General features: G+C 33.6%; 1 pseudogene; it reads right to left on the bottom strand.

Annotated features, from left to right (window-relative positions):
• Positions 1-3,971: 3,971 nt before the first annotated feature.
• LOC114045864 lies at positions 3,972-5,910 on the bottom strand (annotated as a pseudogene).
• Between the last annotated feature and the right edge of the window lie 3,292 nt (positions 5,911-9,202).

The following is a 9,202-nucleotide window of genomic DNA, read 5'->3' as shown; positions in this document are numbered from 1 at the left end:
TAGAACTGCTTCTTTGTATTTTTTAAAGAGATGATATCATGCTTCTTAGGATATCTTCCCTTTTAGAGTCTCAGGTACTAAGATCAGGCCTCCTTTTATCTTAACTTTTAGAAAACTCTTTTCATGAAGCACAATGATGACAATGAAATTAATTCAGTGAGTAAATACCTGCAATCTTTCCCTGGTGTCAGAATAAGTAACAAATTGAAGAAAATTTACAGCAAAAAAAAAAAAAGTACTTGCTAAAGCATGCCACTTTAACATAGATTAGTGCTTAGAATAGAGAAATGTTGTCCATGAAGAAGAATGGAGTTTGTGCATTCTGGTGATGGAAATGGAAGGGAGTAAAGATGCAAGAAACATTTCAGTGTACCAGTGAGGATTTGGAAGTGGAGAAGCAATAGATTACTATAAGAAATATGCTAGACTTCTCAGTCAGGAGGGACCCGAGTTCAAATCTTGTCTCTGACATTTATTATTTGTGTGACTTTGAGCAGATCTCTTACTACTATCTAGCATTTATCAAGCACTTTAAGGATTGCAATGAGCTTTACATATATGAACTCCTTTGATCCTCACTGAAACCCTGTGAAGTCCCTGTTACTATTGCTTCCATAAGAGTCAATTTCAACTGCAAAATGAGATTGATAAAGATTAGAGTTCTTGTGTGAGTCAAATAAGAAAATGTATGAAAAATGTTTTTCAAACCATAAAGTCCTATATAAATATCAACCATTATTAACAATTACTGCAACCTATTAGGTAATTTTTTTTTTAGTGAGTCAGCAAGTGTTTATTACACACTCACCTGGTATAAGGTGTTAATTGCTGGCATTCTCCAAAATACATGCACAGAGAAGTAAATACAGAATATCCAGGAAGCTATATGGGGCACAAACAGGATCTAGAAGAGCTTTAGAAAGGGATGTGGCCTTTCAGTGGAACCTTGAGGGAGCCAGAGAGTGGAAGAAGCAAAAGTGAGGAGGGGAGTGGCAAAGGAAGTGGGATGTTGCATATGAAGAATTAGGACATGGGGGGAGGGAAGTGATTTATTAGGTAATTATTATTAACTATGACCTAACTTTTAACTAATATTAACTATTAGCATTTGATAGGGGTGGGAGGAGGTACTGGACCTATGATTTAGTTGGTGTGGAGGACTCCCAGTGTGGAAATTTCCTCTAACAATATAAGTTAGCACATTCTCTGCAATGAATATTCTTAGATTTGCCTGAATCCTACAGATGTTAAGTGACTTAACCATCATTATGAAATCAGTGTATGGAAAAGACAGGATTTATATCCAGTTCTTCCTGACCTCAAGGCCAGCTTTCTTGGCACAACTCCAAGCTCCTTCTCATAATTATCATTACAATTGGGATTTTTTCTGGGGATGATAAAATTGTGATTTTATTGGTATAAGTAAGTCCCAATGGGAAAAAATCTCTTTCAATGCAAATAAGTAAAGACCATACAACTAGCATTTTAGAGAATATCTTGAGGTATTCAGAGGCTAAGCATCTTGCCCAAAATCACACAGCTAACCATAGTTGGGACTTAATATAAGTATATTGGTCAGAAATGGGACCTGACTCTGACAATGCTCCTCTATCCACAAAACCTTACATCTCCTCTTCTACCTCTACTTCCTTATCATTCTCCTCCTTCTCCTCCTCAACACTGTTATCCTATTCTACTCAACTGTTTAAATGTTCATATTAGTCCAAGGACAGGATGCTATCATATTATTCTTTTATATTTAGTGTTCGATGGATAACTGTACAAGTGAATAAAATGATTGTTTCTTGTGATTAAATAAGAATATTGGCATATTGATAGGTAATCTAAAATGTAATATTCAATCTTATATTTGGGTGGCTGTAGGCATCAGTTCTGTCTATGATGACAATGTAGCTGCAGTACCAATTATGTTTATTTCTCAAGGATATCTGGGAGGTTTGTATTTATAGTAAAGGAATTTGTCAACAATTTATAAAAGATAGAAGGTTTCTGCTGTGTATTTCTAGCCTTTTGATTTAATCTAATAGATATTAACTTTTTACAACATACAGCAATATGTTACACGGTTTCTACCATTTTATAGCTTAATATGCATCAATTAGTAAGTTTAAGTGTTTTAAGGATGAACTTACTGTAATATCTAGTAATAATGACCTAATCTTGAATGACTATCATAAATCTCAACATTAAAAAAAGCAATATGAATACTTTGTCCATTTGTTTGACTATCCTTTACTAACATATTGTTGGTTGACTTCTTGTGTATGTTTCCCATGGAACACTTTTTGTTTCTACCCTGGGGTCTTAGTTATTCCAAAGACTCAGTCTGGAGACAAACCACATTTTAGCAATATCCAAGAAATCCAATGGAGTACACCTATTGCCAGAATTTGTTATTACTTTGGGGATGGCCATTGTTTGTTGCAAAAGCATATCTGTAAATTTTGAACCTGATCATCTTGAGGTCTTAGAACATCTCTGAGTCCTGTTTCTCCTTTTTGATGAGGAAGTATTTACCTTTCTAGCTGCTTTAGTATGATAAACTCTTTTTATATACAGATTTTTGTTTGAACAACTTATAGATCTGCCATAATTCATTATTCTATGTGAAAAGCATATGTTAAGACTTCTGTTAACATAGGCATTAATCATTCTAAATATGTGCTTCCTGCTAATCTTTGACTTTAGGATGCCATTCAGTCTTTTAACAAATACTGTCTTAGCTTTCTTCTTGATTCCCTCTGCTCAGTGTGTCTCACTGGAGAAGACCAAGGTTATTTGTATCACCTTAATCCATTGTCTCAATTTGCATTCAGATTTAAATTTAAAGTCCTCAATCTCCACTCTTCTTTGTCAAGCACTAAGAATTTGATACTTATGGAGTCCAAATGATATTTTTATATCATTGGAGAAATTTTCCACAGATGAAGTAGCTGTTTACTATGCATTTCAGAAGGGCCATGTAATTTAATACCTCCAAGTACATTAAGCCATTAATGTGTTGGTATGATTCTCTCTTTGACTTGAAAGCCATACCAATTATATTCAGGAAAAAGATAATAAATTTAACACAAAGAAGCCCATAATGGGACTAAAATATCTTCTGGAAAGCACTATGCTTTATATCAATTGTGTTATTTTTATTATCACTGTTGCCAGTGCTTAGCACGGTGCCTGCACATAGGTGCTTGATAAATGTTCATTGAATAATTATCCATTCTGATATTTTTAATGGAAATCAGAAAGAGCACAAGAACAATTTACCATCTTGCTACTTTTATTTTATGTTTAAGTTATTTTTGTAAGTGGATAAAATGACTGCTTTTAGGACTAAATAAGAATAGTGGTAAATAAGTTCATTTTCTACAGACTTTTAATATTAAACTGTTTGGGATTAAATTCACCTATGAAAAAGCTTAAATGTATGTGAGGAAAAACTATATATCAACAGTAAATTTTGTAGATTTTAAATGTTCAGAATTCTACAAGATTAAAGAAAGTTTTTAATTCATATGCGTGAGGAAGCCACATTTCTTTACATAAAAACCTTATTAATAAGCATAATGCATTGCAAGTATATATGTGTCAAAGATAAAAGCAAAGAATAGGTCAGAAATTTAAGATGTTTTTATTCCTTGTGTCTAGAATGGGGATTTTTTTTTTCAAACAGGGTCAGAAAGGTTGATTTTTATTATTTGTTTGCATAATATAAATAAATAAGAATGAATAAAAAAGTTAAAGAGAAAAAGGACTAATACCTCACAACCCATGCTATCCCAGATAACACTCACATCATAGAATCAGAGCATACTGATTTAATAGAAATTTATTTTCAGAATGATGTTTTTACTATGATTAAAATTAAAGATAATTTAATTCATATATAAAGACTATAGAGATCATATGGTGAGGAGATTGGGAGTTATCAGTTAGAATTATGGAGGTTAGATTCAAGCGCTGACAGAAATCATTTTGTTCATGACCTGAAAGCAGGCTTTTTCTATTGTATTCATGTTTTCAAAGTGTAAGTGTATTCTATAATATGTTAAATTGTACTCTATTAAAGAATGAGGCTTTAGGTCCAGTACAACATGCTTTCAAGTACCCAGTAGGTTCCTACGGTAATAGTTTATCATCTGTGGAGTACAGTGAGGAGTTGAGGCAATATGCAGTAGCTCTTCTCCTTGGGAAAATGTTAGATAGTTGATGGGTTGGATAGAGATATTATGTTTGCTTCTAAGTTCACCACAGACCTCTGTGTTTTTAGCAGCATTTACAACCTGGACTGGAGTGATATGACTGGGAAAGTGAACCACAGGGAGGCCAGCATCAATTAACATCTATCTCATAAGTCTGACATTATGGTGGTACTGATGGTGATGCTTGTCTTTCCGAACTTTTTAAGATTCAGACCATTTGAAGATTGCCAGACAGAAGCATGGTGAGACAGAATAGAGTTGTGAAGATAAAGATAGCAAACTATGACCATACAGTATCTATTAAAGACCTTGTACTGGTGATATAGCCACCAACACAAACAAAGGCTTTGCCAAAGGATCCAGAAACGATGTCCATTTTGTGACTGACTCCATCTCAATCACCTATTCTACCTCTTCAAGCACCATATAGTTCTATAACATGGATTTCATCCACAAAGGTAATTGCCATATTCATGGGGCACATCACATAGTACTTCCAATGGATACATTGTTCCATCCCTTGAGTAAACAGTTTCAAATTCAACAATCTTGAAGAGTAATGGGTCTGATTTCTTTAGCAGCTCTCTGAGATAGCTTACGTTATTACTGTGAAATATATACTTTGGAATTCTGCTGTTATGACTTCCTTGGATCATGGAGGTGTGGTTCCAGAATAAAAATGAATTTCACATTACAGCCTCATCTTAGCTAAAGTGACAAGGATGGAGTCATTAATAACAAAGCAGAATGAAAATAAATAACGCTACATCTTTTCTTGGAGTTCAGCCAATTCTTGCTCTAGATCAACATAAAACTTACTAGTTTCAGGAGTGTTTCTAGTATCACTTGTACCAGCACCATGTTGTTTGAATATTTCTATCACTGCCCCACACACCAAAGGATGACAACTCATCCCTAGATAGGTTTTGATATACCAGGTAGACACCTGCTTTTTAGTAACAAGATAATCCATGTAGTCATCTGTCATTGGGAATACATGTGCCCTCCAGTTCACAGTTTTAAACACTTGATAAATATGATCACTTTTTATTCTTATCAATTTTTTTCTCAAAAACAAAATATCATACTGGAAAGTGGAAACAGATTTTGACAAGATATCCTGAAAGCGGTGGGATACCTTTTCTGGTTTTTGCTTTTTCATAAAATCCTGAAAATTCTTTATCAAACTATTTTGGTTTTCTCTACCAGTCTTGAAATTGATCACAGTGGGATTAACTGGAGTTTAAGCAACTGCTTTCCTTACAGCCAACATTTCCTATCCATCCTCTTAAAGCTCTACGTTAGCTTTATGGAAAAATTGCTGGTTACTTGATTCATCTGCGCTGCTATGAAGAGGCATTTACTGGTAGTTATTTGACTCACTTGCAGAGGATGGATGGACAGAAGGAAATTGGGAGCCACAAATTGTCTGCTTAGAATAACCAGCATTCTGGACTTCAGTTTTGGAAAGTTTTTTCTCATTGCCTAGAGGTATTTTGTTTTTTCGTTTTTGTTTTTTTCTTTCCTGGAAGTGAGCTCGTAAAGTATCCATAGCCTGAGGAGCAGGTTTGGATCAAACTTCCATTATTTAGGGGCATTTCTAGGTATGGAAGAATAGAGGTTTGCCAACCTTCTGAAGAAATGTTTATAAGAAATGTTAAAATAGGCAGCATTGAAAAAGGGTCTCCATTTTGGAAACAAGACAGTATCCTGAGTGATAGCTGAGGTGGCTGGGCTGAGACATGCTAGTGGGAGGGACTAAGGTCACTACTCTGATTTCTAGTTTGAGAATACTTAGAATGGGGGTTTGGAACCTCTTTTATGTTACAAAATCCTTTGGCAGTCTGATGATGCCTATGGTGCCTTTCTTAGAATGTTTATAAATACATAAATTTATAGATAGATATAGATATAGATAGAAGATTACAAAGGAAACCAATTATATTGAAATACAGTTATCAACTAGTTTAATGAATCCATGGGCCATTGGTTAAGAACATTTAGTCTAGAACTATCACTTACTTATACCATTAGCTGCTCTTCCTTAGTTAACCACAGTGTGACCCATATGGAAGTTAAAGTGTATTTCAATTTCCCCATGTTTTAATTTCGTATGACTTGCATTAATAACATTGTAAACTCCTTGAGGTTAGAAATCATGTCTTGTTTGTTTTTATACTTCCCTCAGCTCCTAGCATAGTGTTTTGCAGTATCAAGAAAATAATAAAGATATGTTGAATTAATCAATTAATTCCATAAAATGTTTTTCATGCTCAGTCAACACCTTCTTGCATTGTATTTACAACCAAGGCATGGGATCTTATTTTAATGGAACAAATAATAGTAATGATTCACATTTCTAAGGGACTTCTTAACTTTTAAGTGTTTTTGTAGTGATGTAGCTAAAAAATTATTTTACCTCTTCCAATATTTGCTATTGCTTAAAAAAAGCTGAATTTGCAAGACAATTCCTGAGGGAATAGTTAGTTCCTCCCAGATATTTTACATTCAGTTTGGAGATTTGCCATCAAGTAGAGGATGGTATCTGTATGTACAATAACTAGACTTATTCTACATATGGATAACTAAATATAATGAAAGATTATAGTCTATAATTGGGTTGTTTTTATATAGACAAAACTCTTTCTTAATTTAATTTAATTTTGTTACATTTTAAGTTCCAAGCTGTCTCCCTCCCTCCCTCCCCACTTTAAACCAGAGAAGTCCACCATTTGATACAGATAGCTAGATGTATATGTGTGTGTGTACACTCACACTCATGCACACATACACACAAGCATGTGCACATTCACATGCATATACATACATATGTATATGTAGAACTATATTATGCATACTTCCATTTATCACTTCTTTCTCTGGAGGTGGATAGTATCTTCCTTCATAGGTCCTTTGTAGTTGATTTGAATATATGTAATACTCAGAATAGCTTAGCTGTTCACAGTAATTCTTCAAACAGTATTGTTGTTACTGTATCCAACATTCTTTTCATTCTTCTCATTTTACTCTTCGTTGTTTCATGCAAGTCTTTCCATTTTTTTTCTAAAATTAACCTGCTACAAAAAAAAGAAAAAGAGACAGAGAGAAAAGGACCCACATGTACAAGAATATTTGTAGTAGCTCTTTTCATACTAGCAAAGAATTGGAAATTGAGAGAATGTCTATCAATTAGGGAATGGCTGAACAAGTTGTGGTATATGAATGTAATGGAATACTATTGAGTTATAAGAAATGATGAGCAGGCAGATTTCAGAAAAAAACCTGGAAAGACTTACATGAACTGATGCTGAGTGAAGTAAGCAGAACCAAGAGAACATTGTACACAGTAATAGCAATATTGTGTGATGATCAACTAGATAGACTTAGTTCTTCTCAGCAATACAATGATTTAAGACAGTTCCAAAAGACTAATGATGGAAAATGCTATCCACATCCAGAGGAAAAACTATGGAGTCTGAAGCCAATTGAAGCATACTATCTTCATTCTTTTTTCTTTCTCATGGTTTTCCCCTTTTGTTCTGATTCTTCTTTTACAGTATGACTAATGCAGAAATATGTTTAACATGGTTGTACATGCATAACCTTTATCAGATCATTCTCTGTCTTTGGCAGGGAGAGAGGGAGAAAAATTTGGAACTCAAAATCTTACAAAAATGAATGTTGAAAACTAAAAAATAATGAAAACTAATGAAAAAAATACTATTAAATGCAAAAAAAATTTAAAAAAACTAAAATTAATCTGTTCATTTCTTACAGCCAATATTATTCCATCACAATCATAGACCAGAACTCTCTTAGCTATTCCTCAATTGAGGGGCATTCTTAAGTAAGATTCTTTAACAATATAATAATATAAATTCATGAACTACTTTTTATTATAAATAATCACAGAGGTAGAACCCATAGCAAAATTTAAAAGAAACAGAACTCCTAAGTACAATGCATGTACTCTCTGATTCTAAACTTTAGTTATCAATAGTTACTTAATCTAATGTTGAAAATTTACTCTAAATCTCTTCTTAGGGTTAAAATCTTTCAAGATTATAAATTTCTTGGCCTTTTTGCTGATTTGTTTGTTTGATTGATTGATTTACTTGTGTATTCATCAAATCGCTTTTATCAGGCTTTTTGCCTAAGGGTAGCATATCACCTTTATATCCCTGGATATGTTAATTAAGTGAGGAACAAAACATTCTTCTGGAAATTCAATGTCTCTTCATGGACAGAATAACAAATATCTTAGCTGCCAGGACTCTGGTTCTTTGCTTCTTTCTGTTTTCTCTCCTGTGGTTAATTAATGAAGGTCTTCAAAGAAATGTGGAAGCCATGTATCTAGTATTGCCCCTGCAAATATATTTCCTACTAAAGAGGAGAAAAAATTACTAATTAGTATGATAACCATACTGTTCTGCCATTTAACTTTAACTGAATGGGTATAAACATCCATTCAATCATTATATACAATGAAGATTCTCTTAATGTCCTACAGTACAGAGAAACTTTCAGCCTTCTCTATTAACAATCTCTTCACCTCTGTCAGGGAGGGGAGAAAGGTGTTGGAGAGTAGAACAAGGCTAAAATCTGGCTTTTTTCTGACTACTGTTTAGAAAGGTTACATCTTTTAACTCTTTAAGAACTCTGAAGTATATTTTAACATAGTGGAATAGTCTTCACAATGGCAATAAGAGTACCTTGCTCAAACCTATTTTACTTGTAAGCTAATTAAGACACAACTACGTTAAAAGATTTTCCCAAGATTTCAAAGCAAGTAATTTTCAGAGCTATAACAGAAAGCCTCCTGACACCCACCACTGTTTAATCTATACAAGCAAAGTATAAACAAAACCCTGAGTGATAACAAATATTAATTTTTCTCAGTCTGCACTTAGTTAATATACTGCTATATGGACTTGATACATTTTGGTACATCATTTCCCCACGTTCTTCTCATTCTTTTCCTA

This window comes from Vombatus ursinus, unplaced genomic scaffold, assembly GCF_900497805.2.
Source record: "Vombatus ursinus unplaced genomic scaffold, bare-nosed wombat genome assembly UNPS02001419.1, whole genome shotgun sequence".
Taxonomy (NCBI): domain Eukaryota; kingdom Metazoa; phylum Chordata; class Mammalia; order Diprotodontia; family Vombatidae; genus Vombatus; species Vombatus ursinus.
The sequence above is the reverse complement of the archived record's forward strand: the minus strand, read 5'-3'. Positions and strand labels throughout refer to the sequence as shown.